At 29.4% G+C, this 18,267-nt stretch overlaps 1 protein-coding gene across 1 annotated transcript in view; it reads right to left on the reverse strand.

Annotated features, from left to right (window-relative positions):
• LOC139427053 (uncharacterized) overlaps positions 1-18,267 on the reverse strand; it is a 148,772-nt gene that overhangs the window by 90,262 nt on the left and 40,243 nt on the right. The window lies entirely within an intron of this gene.

Here is an 18,267-nt window from a genome sequence, read left to right on the forward strand (position 1 = left end):
GCCACTGCCAAGCACAAATTTGCATGTGCACTGTAATGATGCTTAAGGTAGAGTGCTACTGCCTGCTACACATTTACCCGGTATATCCAACACTGATGTTTTTGAACCTAAAGTAACACTGTCGGCTATACATTTGCCCGGAATACCTTATACTAATGTGCATTTTTTTAAGATTAGGTACCTTAAAAGACAAAAAGCTTAAAAAGAATAGAAAAAAGAATCAAAACATTTTAGCACAAACTGGGGCATTTTAGCACAAAAATTTAACAAATGAAGGGCGTATACAAAGTGCGTAAGTCTGTATCCAAAGTAAGCAAACAACTAACATTGTCGAGCTGTTTGCTCATGAAATTATGAATGAATACTCATGCATATTAGAAATTTCTTGCTAAATGAGTTGAAACTCATTATATTGACCAAACATTATTGGTAATTATTAATAATAACCAGTAAATGGAATAAATTCGGGCGACGCGTCAGTTCATCGTGAGACAATTTATCACATCGACAATTTTCCACAGGCACAACTCGTCGCGAACACAATTTCTTTTGGCTTTTATGATATACATTCATTTACAAAGAATTCTTGCAAAGTTTACAAATTCTAACTAATTGTAATAATAAATTTGCGGCCATTCAAAATTAAGAAAGCACTTTAGAGGGAGAGTTTTGTGATTTGTTTATTGTTACTTGCAAGAGGATGGAGGTGCATGTGCAATGCTTTCGTAAGACACTAAATTAAAAATGATTGCTGTGGCTAATCCTTAGCGTCCAGAATAATAATTTCTCAAAAATGATGTGCATTGGATGTAAAATATTTTTTAATCAGTAATCGTTGGCAAGCAAATTATTTCATTGTCAAAATTTAATTTTTTTATGCTTAATTCTCTAAAACATATTTTTAGCAATTATTACATTTCTTATTTTTCCTTTACTTAATTTCCATTTTTGTAGTGGTATTTTGAATTCAAAAACAGAAATACTAACTAATTTTAGCTACTACATACGAAAATTTAAGATTTTTCAATGAACATTATTGCGTTTTATTATAGAATCAGGGACTTTTTAGGATATGAGTCCAGTAAAAGTTTGAAACAAAAACTTTACAAAAAAATGAAAGCAGAATATTCTAAATATTTTTAGATCTGAAGATTGAATTTTTACGCACTACGGTGCTTTCTCAATAATTTAAGAGTCAAACTTTAAATAGAGCTAATTAAATGCTGGTGACGATAGATAAATTATGAAATCACGTGAAAACATATGGTGAATCCTTGTAACGAGTACGCTATATTATGATAAATTCGATATTGCAACAAATTACCAAGTCGCTGTTAAAATCCTAACATTAGAAGCACAAAAATTGCCAAAATATGTACAATTTATTTCAATTTTACATTCTTCATTTAAATAACTTAATACTGACTAACAATTTATAAATGCGAATCTATTTTTGATGCGGATTAATATTTTTTATTCAAATTATAAGGAGGGGCCACTAAAAAGTAGTCCAAATAGTGTAACTAGGAAAACTCTCGAGCTTCCTTTTTATGTTAATTTTACTATTTGCATACATCCCCATATATATTTATTCTTGCGAATCAAAAAGTATTAAAACAGAAATTTTTTTTAAAAAATATTTTGCTTGAAAATAATTTTGAATAATTATTTAATTTGAAATTATTTAATTTGATAATAATTGAAACATTTATGACTTGTATGGAAAGCAAATTTTCACATTGGAAAATAGTTCTTTCCTTATTCAAATCTTTTTTATCCCCTACGAACACCACTAAGGAAATCTAAACGCAACTGTATTGAGCTTTTTTATTCTGCTAATGACAGTTTAAAATTAGTGTTATATTAAAAAATAAATAAATATTATCTTTGAAAGATCCTACAATCCTTTAAATTCCTTTCTCCGTTAAAAGGCACATTTCTATGGAATATGTGCTTTATGTCAATACCTTAAAACACTTTTAGATATTTTAGAGCTTTGCATACGGGTGGAGAGTAAAGTATTCAAAATTCTTTGAGATCAGTTTGATGTCATTTTTTCTGAATTTTTAGGATTTAGCTTTGGAAGGGATCACAATATAAGCTTAAAACAATAAATGATAAAATAAAGGTGTTCCCGCAAATATGCGTATGCGTGATACAATTATGTCTTTAGCGTATTAGTTTCTTATGTTTTGTAAATCCTATGCTTCCTTTAAAATGTTTTTAAGCGTCGTTAGTATCAAATATAAAACATAAAATGTTAGCCTTTTTAGACGTTGTTAAGTCAAAATAATGCTTTTGTATTGGACCGGTTAAATAAATCCTTCAAAGGTTCAACTTTAAAAAGAATTAATCTTCAGTCCATTTATGTTAATAGAGTTAGGCAAATATATGTCTTTTATTGGTGTTATATTTCATTTTTATTTTATAACCTTTGTTGAATAACCGAATCAATTTCGAGTTTATGATTTCCAATGTAAAAGCCTTGTAATTTTGAACCCAATCCAGAAGACAAGGGGAATTCTGGATCAAGTATTGGGAGAAATTTGTCTTCGTGGAAGACTTTTGGATGATACTAACTCACATTTGCATTTCATGGTGAGGAAAACCACGAAAATCTGCCACGGTTAGCTTGACTGCAAGGGGCCTCTAATCCATGATCCGTCTAACTCTGAGGATATTTTACGTCAGTACTGTCGTCGATGCGAGTCTGGTGCTGGCTACCAGCTATCGCTGGTTTTCTAACTCGGATCGGTAGGTAAGCGCTCTATCAACTGAGCCACCACGGAACCACTTTCCATTGAGCCACACTATTGCTATTATATAGGGTGTTCCTTCAAAACCACCCTAAATATGTATTTTTTTTAATTCCTTTTAAAAAATGAGGACAAAGAGTATACACAACTGTCTCAAATTAATATTTAATCCAGGAAAAAACAAAATTATGTTTGAAATCTGACAGTCACGGTTCAAAACGTCGGGGTATAATAAGTAACAAGACAGGTTTGACAGCGAGAGAGAACAGGGAGGAGATAAAAGACTATCATTTTCAAATTAAGACTATTAATTAAACCAGGAATTAAATTGACCTTCTTTTAATGGGATTTATCTGATTTAGATAACGTTTTTAATTTTTTTGTACTTAAACTGTAATGTGCAAACCATTTCTCGTTTTCTTTTCTTTTAAATTTTTTTCTATTTCTGATAACGATTTTAAAAAAAATACGTATTAAAGACGGTCTTAACGAAACTCCCTGACTAAGGGAATATTTGCAATTGTGCAAAAACTATTTTACATTTATGAATTGATAACAATGAATTGAGAAATACATTAAATGTAATAAAATATTTATCAATCAGTAAGATGAAGTGTGAAGTTTTTTCCAACTCAAGTTTGAGTGTTTATGTTTATATTACACATTGGTATTAAATACGCATCCACTAACGATTTAAAAAGTGTTTCAAGAGGAACATAAAATTTTTTCCGCATGAGTCTCACGTAACAGAGTCCCTCCAGGGTTTCTCGTATCAGAAGTTATTCAGGATGTTCGCTTCTTTCCTTTTTCTTCTTCTTTTTTTTCTATTTTTTTAAATTTGCTTCTTTTTTGCGTACTGTACATCGAGTTTCTTATAGTTTAAGAAGTTTTTTAAGTTAGATAAGTTTTTTAAAGTTTTTGTAAAAAATTTAAACAAAATTTTAAGCACATAATTTTTTCTATTTTTTTTCTTAAACTCTATGTACAAGATAATTTATGAAACAATAAGCTTCTTTTTGTTTTTTGTTTTCTGCATTAGATAAGATTCAAAGCTATATTTTTAAATGCAAACAGAAAAACTTTTACATTCACAGGCAAAAAACTGTTTCGCTTGATAATCCTCCACATCCTTTTTTAATTACTTTTTAGTTTCCAAGCAAGAAACTTGATCTTCGCATTCATTTTCATCTGTTCAAGTTTATTAACTTTTCTCTTTCTTTCACTTAGTTTTAGTTTTTTTCATCCGTTGTAAGCAAAAAAGTTTTCATTAAAGGATTTTTCTTTATTCTAAAAATAATTGAATTGCAGAAATCAATTATTCAGTCGTTTGGTCACCTAATTTCTTCGAATTCTTCCTGAAGCACTTTCAAATCCTATTAATATTATTCCGCTTAAGCATAGAGCTTCATAGATGTGGGAAATGGTGCAAAAGCTCTAATCAGTTTAATTTTATTCTCGAAGGTAATTTCCTAAACTTTCCCTTTAGCATTTCATTTCCAAATAAATAGGTCTCTCCAAGAGATGGAAAATAGCTCTTGCTTAATGCCTAATATTCTATTAATTACATGTGAGTTTACAAAAGCTTCAATTGGCCGTTTTTCCACATGCATATTTATATGGACACTGGTCATCGTCTTTAACAAGCATCAACATTTTTATTTGTTCAATTTTTTCAAAAGCTTTAACAAAACATGACACAATGAGACAAACAATGAAAAGTAATAATGTGAGGTGCAATATGTTTCTTGTCAAGAATCACCATGATAATATATTTATATATTTTGGTGATATGGATATATTTAGCTCCATGAGTGTTGTAAGTTGAGTTACAAGAGTAAACTGGCGAAAAGTTCATTTGTGAAAACTCTTGGTGCATTTTCCCTTTAGTTTTATGGAAAATAATAAATGTTAACTCATTTTACACGAGAAACGTAAAAAGAAAAGCATAAAAAACATTTTTTTGAAAAAAAAAGAGAAAAAAAAACCTTTTGCTTCATTTTTTTTCAAAAACAGTAACTAGATAAATAATGAAAAGCAATAAAGTAAGGTCCGTTATGCTAACAATTACCATGATAATATAATTAGATATTTTAGTGTCATAGACATATCACCTAAATGCTATGTGTTGTATGTAGACTTATTGGTGTAAATTGGCACAAAATCAATTCGTACAAAAGTTGACCCATTTCCCCTTTAGTGTAAATGAAAATAATGCATTATATCCCACTTTTAAACATTTTCTAGTTTTTTTTTTTTTTGCATTTATACCTTTTAGTTTTAATGATTTCAATCAGGTCGGGTTTAACGAATCCATTGATTTAACGAGCACAAAACCTCGGTTTTTAGATTTCCTTAAAAACGAGTTCAACTGCGTACGCAGTTCAACTGCAATAAGAAAGCAAGTAAATACTTAAATATTAATATACTGCAACTAAATGTAACTAAAACTTATTCCATTGTAAGTATAATAAGACAGAGAATTTTGAATTAAAGTCCCAGCTTGAAAAAAAAGCAAATGAAAATTCTTTATTTTAATATGAATAAATAATTCACTCTCATATATATATATATATAAACGCATCTACCTGTCTTGTATAACAATACCATTTGTTTTAAGACTTTACTGGCAAACTTAACACATTTTCGATATAATTTATTTCAAATCAATCTTAATGACACCATAAAAACAATCCGAGCGGAGAAAAATATAGAAACTGCTGAAACTTGCCGTTCAGAAAACTTCGAAATCTTCTTCGAAGTCAGTTGTACTAAAGTACTTCGACCTTTCACTCATCCAACGAAATTAAACTCTTGTCTAAACGTGCAATAAAGTGTACGTTTCGGTGAGAGCATTGTAAACATTCATTGCTCCACAAGACGTTTAAATCTGGTTGACAAAGTATGTCTTTTAACTAACGATATATTTTTGAAGCTCTTACAAAACAAATCTCTACTTTAATTTTTCTGCTTTTACATTTGTTTTTTAGTTCCTTTTATTAACTATTTTTTCTTCACCGAAAGATAGTATTTTTTCGATTTGTAACAAGAAATTAAGTGTTGCATTTGCAAGTGTATTTTTTTCGTAAATAAAAATAAAACCTCTCTGAAAATCCTTCTCAATTTTCATATTAGTGTATAATTTAATTTTTATATTATAATGTTGCTCCTTATTCCACATTGTTTATTTCTAATTCAAATTATGTTTATGTTTGAGAGTGAAATTACTAAGGAAATTAAAGAATGTAATTGTTTACACAGTTAAATAGATTTAAATAATTTCTGAGAATTCCTATTTGGGATAATGCGTTTCATAATAAATTTAACAGCTTATATTTTTGTGTTGCGAAAATAAATTTAAACAGAAAAATATATTGTTTTTTTTTTTTTTACTTCTACTTTTTAATAAATGAAAATAATTGGGAAAATTTTTTAATTGTCTTGATTTCAGGTTTTTATACCACATAAAAGAAGGTTTGTAAAAAGCAACTAATTGAATTTAATACGTTCTAAGGAATATCGGTTTTACGTTAAATCTAAATATCAGTTATTGGAACCTAGAGAGTTATTTGAATAAATAACGATAAAATTATAGACGTCGCTTTTGGCTCTGGTTTAATATAGAAATTGGTACACTCCTTAGTTTTCCGCAAGATAGCAGCACTCTACAGGCTCTAAAGCAATCACGTGGTTTTCCAATATATCCTCTGAGTTCAGGGGATGTTATATTTATCCCCTGAAGCGTGCACTTTATTTCATGTCTACCAAAGTATATATTTTGAAAGCTGAAACTTTCTTAAATCAAATGCATAGTTTTATTTTCTATAACGCTGTTTAATTTTGATTTAAATTTTTGCATTTAAAGTGATTTTCAATGAAATATATTATAATGTAAGTGCTACTTGCACCCGTTCCTCATTTACAATTTATAAGTACTTAATGAATTAAAATTTCCTAAGGAATAGTTTAAATACCGTATATTTTAGTTTTATTAACCAAAATTATGTTTGTTTGATTTTTTTTAACCTGTAAAACCATTACCATACAGTAAGATAAATTTACCAGAATTCTTTTTTTCGACGTGCAGGTTCAAAACCGATTTTGAAAAAGAAAACTTTTATTGTTACTTTTGACTTTTTAGAAGATTTTTTCTTTACTAGTCAAAAGTAGTTCTTGCAAATTAAAGCATAAATGAAACCGAAACAAGTGAAGCTTTAAAAGGAAGCGAAGCAAAATCCTCTTTCACTTAAATTCGACGATGATAGTGATGATGGCGCAACAAAGCGTAAATATATTATGATGACAGTGAAAAAAGATGAATAAAAATGCTGCTTTTATGTCTTGAGATTTCAGAGAATATTAAGTACCTTTCTCCAGAATTCATTTGCATCGAGTAACTGCTCTTGGCTTTTGTTGGGCATATACATTTAATGCTCACTCTGTGAATTCTACTACTTTCATTAATATTTCTATAAAGAAATGAATTTGAACCTTTTTGCAAATATTACATCCTTCTTTTAGAAATATATTAAAAGCTAATATATAAAAGTAATAAAATAAATTTTTTTTAAACTTTCAGGATTGAAAATTCAAATTAGACTAGACACATTTTAGAATTCTTTTAAAAAAAATCATACATTGTTTTGAATTGTTTGAGGTATCGTACCCTTCGAAAGGTGTACTTAAGAAGATCACAAAATTTCAATGTGATATTGTAAAATAGTTTTAAATTTAAAAAAAATTGATGTTGCAATTTCTTTTATCAAACCGAAGCTTTAATGTAAAAAGTTCCAGTTAATTTCGGAATTAAAATATTCATACTTAAACTTGTCTCCCCCATTATCTATAAAATTAAAATTCTATATTATTTTTTGTTCTGAATAAAATACAGAGTAAAGTCTGAAAGTGTTTTCTTAAACAATTATTCAAACAAATTTACGATAACATATGCAATTTAAATTTCATTCAATTATCTTCAAAAGGTTTTTAAATATTTAAAGATAATTCCGATCAGTTGAGTAGTTGACTTGTATCAATTTGAACAAAGCAGAAACAAATATAAACTGTGTAACAGCCTTTAAGATTGCAGCATGAAGTACAATATGAAAAAAAGGTAACCAATTAGTATTTCACTGTATAACTCAGATAAAATTTAATATTTTCTCCGTTTAAAAGCTAATTTTTACCACCCACTCTAAACATATTTTTATTACTCATTTAAAAGCAAGACAAATGCAAGAAATGTTCTCGTGGTCTCTTATAACCACACCTTAAAAGAAATTATTTAGCTATATTACTGATTGACTCTGATTATATATATGAGAGATTCTTTGGAAACATGAAAATTCGGAACAAAAAAATTTCTTCAAATTTAAAGTCTTTGAAATAATCTAATTTTTTTTGTATATTTATTTAGTTACATTTATTAATATTTTACTGACAGCAGTGTAGTTTGTTGACATTTGTTCAAGAGAAAAAATGAAATAGAAATTCACCAAATTTTGATTGCCAGGAAAATGACATATTAGCTTAGAAGTTTAAAAAACAGTCATTTTAAGTAATTAGTAAGTAACTCAACTTAAGCCATTACGCTAGATGGACCATGAATTGCTTAAATTAATTCTTATATCCAATGTAGAAAGAATCAAAAATGTTTTTGTTGCTGATAAGTACAGAATAAAATAGTGTATAATAATCAATCATTAAATGAAAAAAAAATAACTTTGATTACATTCAAGCATATTACAATCTTACGTAAACTTGTTATTAGGTTAATATTTGCTTTCTCTCTTTACATTAAACTGTTTAAAAAATTTTCTAGTAACTGTTTCAATGTCCTGGCATTCTTAAACCAGAAAAATGACAGCCAGGATAATGACAATTCGCCATTATATATAGCATTTAACTTTACTTTAATTTAACATTTTGGCCTAAGATGTTTAAATTCCGCAGAAAACAACAGGATTTCTTGAAATAACTCAGGTAAATCTATGTAGTTTATGTTATTAATGATTTCAAGGTGACAGGAAAATGACAACGTAAAAATCTACACACCTTGAAATATTTTTTGAAATAGGTTTTGAACTATAAAGTTGGTTTTTTATTCATGCAATAAGACATGTTCAGATGAGATGGTATTCTAATCAATCTATTAACATAAGATATTGATTGCTGGCGCTATCTATATTGGTTATAAATCACTAAATAAAAGTAGCTAGGAAAATGACAAAGTTTCTTGTGACAAACAAATTATTGACAGAAAAAATTATTTTCAGCAAAGTTTTTGCGAATAATACCCTCTGCATATATGTTAGAAATGCTTACAATGGTTGAGATAAAAGAAATTAGATATTGAAAAATTTATGGGAAGTTTTGAAGCTAGTTAATATTGGAAAAATTGTTCGTAACATACCAGGAAAATGACATTTCGAAATTCAAACAAATTTTTTAAATATACAAAACAGTCAATGCTAGTACAAGGTCATTTTAAAATACTAGCAGCAAAGCTATTTATTAAAATTTTAAAAAAAAGTTCTTTTAGTAGTATAGTATTGGATCTTAGAGCAAGAGACTGTAAATTGTCATATTTCATGAGAATCACCCATATATATATATATATATATATATATATATATATATATATATATATATATATATATATATATATATATATATATATATATATATATATATATATATATATATATATATATATATATATATATATATATATATATATGTATATATATATAAATGTTTGTATAAAACAATGACAGATGAATTTTGTAAATTATTACAAATGAAAACTCATAAACAGTGCTGCGAAATTCAGCAATCGAAATTTATCTAAAAAACGTGGTCCCAGTAGCCTAGGTAGCTCCAGAGGACCATATTTTCCTTATCGGAATTCACAGCATTTACACATTTGTGTATTTTACACTTTGGCTTATACACTGGTTTTGAAAAGTGATTGAGTGCTTAAAGCAAAAAGCAATCTTGATCTTTATGCAAATGAGCTTAAATTTGAGTAATAATATGGTAATTTTTAATGAATATTATATTAAAATAATAAAGCACTTTTCAATAACAGTTCCATGAAGCACAGTTTATTATTTTTGTTTAAATTAATTTTGTTAACAACATCTCTGTCGTTACGCTTATTTTCATCGTGCCTATAAAAAACGGTACTATTTCTTAAAAGATGTTCATAAATCTGAAAACAATACTATCAACCAGAACAAAGAGTTAAAGGCATTTCATTTTTTCGCTAAAAAAACTTATTTAATTTTGGAACATAAATTTGGGACCTAAGCATAAAGACTAAAGATTAAATTTAAAATGAATGATATAAATGTGAAGCATAAACATAAATTTGAATTAATTTTGAAAAAAAAATGTTTAAACATGAAATTATTCACATTATTTTTATTTTGCAAAAGCAAATATTCACAACTAGTATTACACTTATTAACATCAAGCTTTTTTTGTAAAGGAAACGTTAGGAAGAAATTTTCAAATATATATTTCCTAATTCCAACTTTTTCAATTTTCTGTGACAAAAAAGTGTTTTAGAGTTCAAACACTGAATACTAACTAATATTTTAACCTTTAATTTATATTATTTCAGACAAATATTTGTAAATTGATTCAAAAGCATTTTTTTGATTAATGTTTTTTTTTCTTCTTTTAAACCTAATTTGCTCAGTTTAATTTTGAAAATAAATTCGAGTAATATTTATAAATTTAAATTTATCAGAAAAAAACATCAAAATTCAGTTTTTTTTATTAATATTAGATTACTAGACGAAGAAACATGATTCATTATAAAATTCGGTATTTAAACATTTTGCAAAATAAATAAAAATATGGTACGTTATTTTCATTATTCATTAATTACATTTATTCCAATGAATATATTGTTGTATTATCAAATTTAATTAATTCCATTAATTTATAATTTTCAAATCTTTCTGCTACGAGCACTTTTCGATTAAATATTAATGATATGCCAGCATTTGGAAAACTCTAACATTAGTCTATACAATTTTCTGATATTTCTGAAAATTCGAAAGATTTATTCAGATTTATTATGAATTTAATGAAACTGGGTATTAAAGTTTAAGAAACTGAAACATTGATTGTTGTAATTATAAAATACTTTTAATAATTACGAAATGAAGAATTAAACAATTTATAATTCTTCTTAGTTATATGCTGACAACTTGTGTGATATTTATTACAATGTTTTTACTTTAATGTCTCAACCTAGTTTAGAATTTTGAATAATTAAATATATTCCTGAAACATATGGAAAATATTTATGCATCGTGTGTGGGCTTTCATTCCACATTTTTTTATCGTTTATGTTAAGAAATACTGTTTAAAATTGATAAAATACATGGTTTGTCCAAAAGCAAATGAAAGTCACAGCGTGCATGGACTGATTAAAATGAAGCAGCTTAAACACTTACGGTAAATGCAATGTATTGACGCAGCAGGAACTAATTTTAAATTTTTATGTGCTGCGCTAATCCAATAAATAAGCATTTAAATCTACTCACTGGTAATATTTTTCGGTCAAATCATATAATAAACTCGCCACGTAACGCAAATGTTAGTTAGTATCATTAAAAAGTCCTCCACGAAGGCTAGTATGATCCAGTTTTGGATCCAGGGATTTTCTTGTCTTCTGGGCTGAGTTCAAAATTACGAGGTTGCGGAGTTGAATATTTATAGTCGTATATTCAGAATTATGTTGGCTTTTCAACGCCAGTTATAAAATAAAATAAAATCATAATGCTGACGTTGAGATATGCTTTTTCCCTTGCTGAAGAAATAATGCTTAGAGATTTTCTTATTTTTCGTTTCCACGTAGTAATAGATACATTTTGACACAAAATGTACTTTTTGTAACAATCTTGTGCAATAATTGTCTCAGTAAATTCTTCGTCTCTTGAAAGATGTTCATAATCATGAGGCTATAAAGTTGATCAAGAAAGAAAGAGATCCAATATGTAAATCACTACTTAATTTTGGTGATAAGATAAAATATAAATTATAATTCATGTCCTTTACTTTAAACTGAAATCATAAATGTTACTTGTAACTGTCAATATTTAAGTCTGTCTGATTACACACACGCACACACATTAAGCTATTTAAATTTGAAAATACAAGAGGCAATTATTGTTTTTTTTCCTAGTTTATGCGATGAAACAACAATTAATAAGAAAACAATGAGTGTTAAAAAAATTTCCCTGAAAACAATTTTTTATGATATTTTCTTAGATATAATGTAGCAACAGTATCATCTTTGGTTTGAATTTTATGAGAGATATTAAAATGGAAATGCTTGAGTTTCCAAACAGTTAAGAGGCTTTCAAAATATTTTTTTCCTCAAATTTCATTAATGATTATTAAGTTAGTAATAAACTCTGAAACTTAATTGTATTTTTTTACCTAACTTGATGTTAGCAGAACGTTAAGATAAGCGCGAGAGTATTAAGTGAGTTTTGCATTTATATTTATGCGACTGGAAAATTCACTATTTTATGACAATGTGTTGTTATGCTACTATGATCTCTTTTGCTTATAAAAAAATATTTAAAAAATTTTGGAAATGCATAAGCAGACATTGATTTTTTAAGTGATTATTTTTATAATAACGTACTCAAAATTTAGAATAAACATGTTAACGAGTTAAATGAAACGTATCTAATTTTAAATGTGTTCTTAGCACATATAGCAGCAATATTTAATTAATTCGACAAATTGAATTTTATTTTTAAATTTTATAGTCTTTATTTTGCTTACATCAATTATAATTTGGGAAAAATTGCTATCCGTGAATGAACCGGCTTATTCATTGGCTCTCTTAATAATTATTTGGTTATTAGTAGCAAGTATGAGTATATCTAGAGAGATTATATTATACTAAACATATTATATACTAAACAGTCAATAGCCTGTTTAGTATTCTTTATGAAGTTTTAAAATTGCCAACTTGACCGTTTGTTGCACCATGCTGTACTTATCTTTTGCAATGAAAAATTTTGAATTTTTTGCAATGTTAACAAAAAATAGATATCAGGGAGACTATATTATACTAAACATATTACATACTAAGCAGTCAATAGCCTGTTTAGTATTCTTTATGAAGTTTTAAAATTGCCAACTTGACCGTTTGTTGCACCATGCTGTACTTATCTTTCGCAATGAACAATTTTGAATTTTTTGCAATGTTAACAAAAAATAGATATCAGGGAGACTATATTATACTAAACATATTACATACTAAACAGTCAATAGCCTGTTTAGTATTCCTTATGAAGTTTTAAAATTGCCAACTTGACCGTTTGTTGCACCATGCTGTACTTATCTTTTGCAATGAACAGTTTTGAATTTTTCGCAATGTTAACAAAAAATAGATATCAGGGAGACTAGAATAGCTTTGCAACTGTTGCTGATAAAATTTAAAACTCTGTTTTATCAGCATTATTATATCATATTAATAATTTCCGTTTACTTTATTGTAAAAAAACTTACGAACACATTACATATCGGTTGCTCGTTACCTTCCCTGAGCCAGCCACTCTTACTATGAATGAGACCGAATCATAAAAACATTATAAAGGGTAATATTTTGTAAGTTATACGGAAAATTGCTTTTGTACTTGATTTAAAAAAACATATAAAGTGCTTAAATTTAGATGGGAAAATGATCTAGATCATTAAATCTATATCGAGGATCACTCACCAAAAATCTCGTATTAAAAATAATTCGCAATAATGGTGAATTGCTGCGAAAAACAGGCTCTAATTACCTTTAAACATTTTAACGATTTGCTTCATAATGGTACTCTGTTACATTTAAATGTGATGCCTGCTTATTCGTAGAAACTCATTGACCCTATAAACGATTGGTTTCTCTCATTGGACCGAAGGCACTTATTCATATTTTTTCTATTATTTATTTCATTTTTCAATTACTTATAATGCTTATTATTGACCAAGGTATGCGTAGTACGGGAGGTGAAAATTTCATTAACATGTACAGAAATAAGAAATCGAATGTTATTATATTAAATTAAATGTTAGGTGTTTCATTAACATGCACAGAAATATGAACACCAAAATCAAAATCGAACAAAAAATGCCAAAAATATGTAGTCCAACTATAACAACCTTCAGCACATTTATTGTTGATTGGAACAATTCTTGCGTTACTCCCAAACTCTAAAAGTACTGTCAACTGCATTATTGAAAATATTTTCAAATTATAATAAAGGATTTTATAATCATCCATTACTGTTGTATCGATATATTAAATGAATAAAACCGTTTGAATAAAGTTTATTCGTAATTTGTATGGATAGTTCATTATTAGTTGAAGGCGAAGAAAATCTAAAATTTAAGTGATATGTGGTATTACCAATATATTATCAAAAATGCTAAAATAAAAATCGTTATAATCTCCAGAATCTCTCTTGAAATGCTATTGTAAAAAAATATTTAAAAAGTGCTCTGCTTCTGAATTTATGTTTAAAAATAAACGATAAATAAAAATTGTTCATACGCAATTAAAATTTCAAACTCAAACTTGAGTTGAATAGTAATTGATTAAAATATCCATGAAAACAATATATATATATATATATATATATATATATATATATATATATATATATATATATATATATATGCGCCTTACAAGGATTTCTTTTAGGTGGTTCAAAATGATATAATAACCCTAAATGTGTATGAAACATGAAACACTAGTTAATTGAGAGATTTTTCTTTCTTCTCAAGAATTGATGAAGCGTTAGGGGAAAAGTTATAGCTCGAGAGACTCTGTTTGAAACCATTGAATCCTTTGTAATCCTTGATCATAAAAGAGAAACAAATTACTACTCCATATATTTAAGAATTGTTCCTTTTATTGCTCCACTGAATTCTTTCTCATACTTACAGTCTTTATCAAATGAATAGAGTTTTACAGCTGCAGGGATAAGAAAAGTATTAGACACTTGCTGCTGGGTACATGTGTTTTGAACACTCAATTCTTTTCATTTCTGGTCTCTACATTTCTTGACAATATACGCAAAACTAAGTTTATCATTATTTTTACTATTATTATCACACACACACACACACACACACATATATATATATATATATATATATATATATATATATATATATATATATATATATATATATATATATATATATATATATATATATATATATATATATATATATATATATATATATATATATATATATATATGTATATATATATATATGTATATATATATATATGTATATATATATATATATATATATATATATATATATATGTATATATATATATATACAACAAAATAAATAAAAGAAAACACGAAGAAAGTTAAGTTGTTTGGGGAAAGTTGTTTGTTGTTTTTTTTCATTATCATTCCCCCCCCCTTTTTCATATGTCTTTAATTTTCCTTTGTTTTATCTTCATTTTGAATATATATATATATATATATATATATATAGGATATATATAAATAGTTAAATAGCAAATTATTTAATATTTTTTATTTTACCATATTGAACCAAAACAGTCTTGTAGCCATAAAAAAATGACATTCAAACTGTTAAGTTTACGAAAAACGTTTACTGGTTGTTTTTATCTAATACGGGCACGAATGGTTTCAAATGGCAAATGGTTACCCAATCGTTTTGTCTTGCATTCATGGTATTTTAACCGTGCCAGTTGTGAATGGTTTCAGAACCATAAATGTAGAGAAATCTTTTTAACCATAAACTTTATGGATAATTTGATGGAACAGATTGCTGCAGGTTACTTTACCGTAATTTTAATAATGAAATACAAAATAGTTCTCCACGAATAAATAACATGTTATAACATATATTATCCTCCCGACGGTGTTCCTGCCTTGACGGGGCGGCGAGGCTTGTGCGCGCCATTGACCTGGAGGGCTATGCCGGCGGTAGCTTGCTACTGGTAGGGTTTCCCAAGCCGGACAGGCTGAAGGGTAGGTGCCAGACTAAAAAGAACACCAACAAGAGCCAAGACAGACTTCTACCTTTATGGTGCTCAACCCAACAGAAGCTGCTTTCTACCTCTTCCATGACTTTGTTGACCCAGATTTTTGATGCTGCATCGCCCGTCGCGCAGACTAATCAGGGGCGCGCCTGTGTTTTAGGCAGAGGGCCACAGGCGACAAGTAAATTACGGTCTCCACACTCCATGCAAAACTTAAAAATCCTACAGTGTAATATCAACGGCTTATCCAACCCAGCAACTGGAACCAAACTAGACCAACTGCTCGAGATTCTCTTAAAACAGGGTGTTCAAGTGGTCGCAGTACGGGAAACGAAATTAAAGGAAGGTACTGCCCTAAAAGTAAAAGGTTTTAATATCTACAGAGTTGATCGTATGTCCAAGGGGGGAGGAGGCTTAGCCTTCTTTATCAGGGATATTAACTACCAAAGCATTGACTTTCCTACTGATCAGACGTCTGACCTAAAAATCCAGGGTATTAGAATTCATTGGAGAGGCAAGCCGCTTGACATAATCAACGTTTATCATCCTCCGAATCAGAAACAGCTTCCTGCAGTTCTTTCCTGTTTTCTAAATAAAAACTCCATTATCTTGGGTGACCTCAACGCCAAACACCCCTTCTGGGGCTGTCTGAGCACTAATGCAAGAGGAGAGGATTTGCTTCAATTGTTGGATGATGCAGAATCCATGATTCTCAACGACGGCACTCATACTTTCACATCCTACAGCTATAACACCATTGCGGCTCTGGACATAGCGATCACCAGCTCGGAATTATTTCCTCAATGTTCTTGGAGAGTTTTGGACACCATTGGCAGTGATCATTTCCCGGTCCTTATCGAATTTAAGAAAAGGAAGAGGGTGCAGACCAAACGAGAATATTTTTGGAATTTTAAAAGGGCTAGATGGGACTGCTACAGGGATTCAGTAGACCTAGAAATGTCATCAACACCCTTCACTAATGACCTCAAAAAGAACTGGACAAATTTCAAGAACATCATTTTAGACAATGCGAAAAACTACATCCCAAGAGGTAACGTCAAGAGATGCGCACCCTTCTTCACTCACCATTCTCCTAATTTAAAACCACTTTTGGATAGAAGAAAACAATTGTTTGAGTCTTTGTATGACAGTGCTGGATTAAATAACAGTAATATTGGTCTTAGGACAGAAATTAATTAGATTAATGCGGAAATCAAGACAACTTATGCACAACTTAAGAGATAGAGATGGAGAGAACTGTGCAAAAATCTGGATTCTAGGACTAATAATTCGAAACTTTGGCGAATTGTTAAAAATATCAACAAAGAACAAGAACAGTGCGAAAAGAGTAACTCAGTAATTGACTCAGATGGGCAGGTTTTTCCTGACGACAAAGCGGCAGCAAATGGCCTTTGCAGCCTACTACCAGGCAACTAGCAAATTGGTCTTCACTAGAGAAAATAAATCCATTTTGAAAAAAGCAAAAAACATCACTCACGGCTGTCGAACCACTGATATAGGCGATCAAGATTTATCTAGGGACTTCTCCCAGCGGGAACTGCTTCTTGCTATGTCCTTTTTAGACATGACTGTATCTCCTGGTCCGGATGGAGGTTTTGGACGGATGCTTGAAGATCTGGGTCACAGTGGAAAACTGAGACTTCTAGAAATCATCAACCTCTCCTGGAAAACAGGTTGTCTTCCGGCTGACTGGAAAAAAGCCACTATAATCCCTATCAAGAAAACTGGCAAAAAGAATTGGGCCCCAAAGGATTTCAGACCCATAGCACTTACTAGTACAGCTTGCAATATAATGGAGAAGATGATATTAATCAGAAGTCAGTACTTTTTGGACAACAAGAACTTATTGCCTGGTGAACAGTATGGCTTCAGGAGAGGCCATAGCACTATTGATCAAATCCTTTTTTTCTGCCAGAACATAAGACATGCTCAAAATCTCAGGCCCACCCACCTCACTATTGCCGCTCTCTGGATCTTACGAAAGCGTTTGACAGGGTATGGAAGCACAAGCTATTAATTAAACTACACGACACATTTAACATTCGTGGTAACACCTTGGCGTGGATCTCGGATTTCCTGCACCACAGATCTATCAGGGTGAATTTTAACAACACCTTCTCAGTCCCAGTTGAGCTCGGACAGGGCATCCCTCTGGGTTCGGTCCTGAGCCCTACGCTCTTCTCTTTTTACTTGGCAGGCATTGAGAAGACACCTCCTAAAGCGGTAAAAGTTGGCTTGTTTGTTGACGACATCGTTCTCTGGAGCTCTGGAAATGATTTAGTCGAAATGGAAAGGAATCTTAATACTGCATTATCTGATTTTTCAGACTACGCTTTGGAGTTCAAACTTTGTTTTAATCCTGCCAAATCCATCGTCACTTTCTTTACCACCAACAAAAGATTGTACAACTATCAGCCAAATATAAAGATGGATAACAAG

The sequence above is a fragment of the Parasteatoda tepidariorum genome, chromosome 11 (genome assembly GCF_982258835.1).
Source record: "Parasteatoda tepidariorum strain Cologne lab strain chromosome 11, Ptep-v5.0, whole genome shotgun sequence".
Lineage (NCBI taxonomy): Eukaryota > Metazoa > Arthropoda > Arachnida > Araneae > Theridiidae > Parasteatoda > Parasteatoda tepidariorum.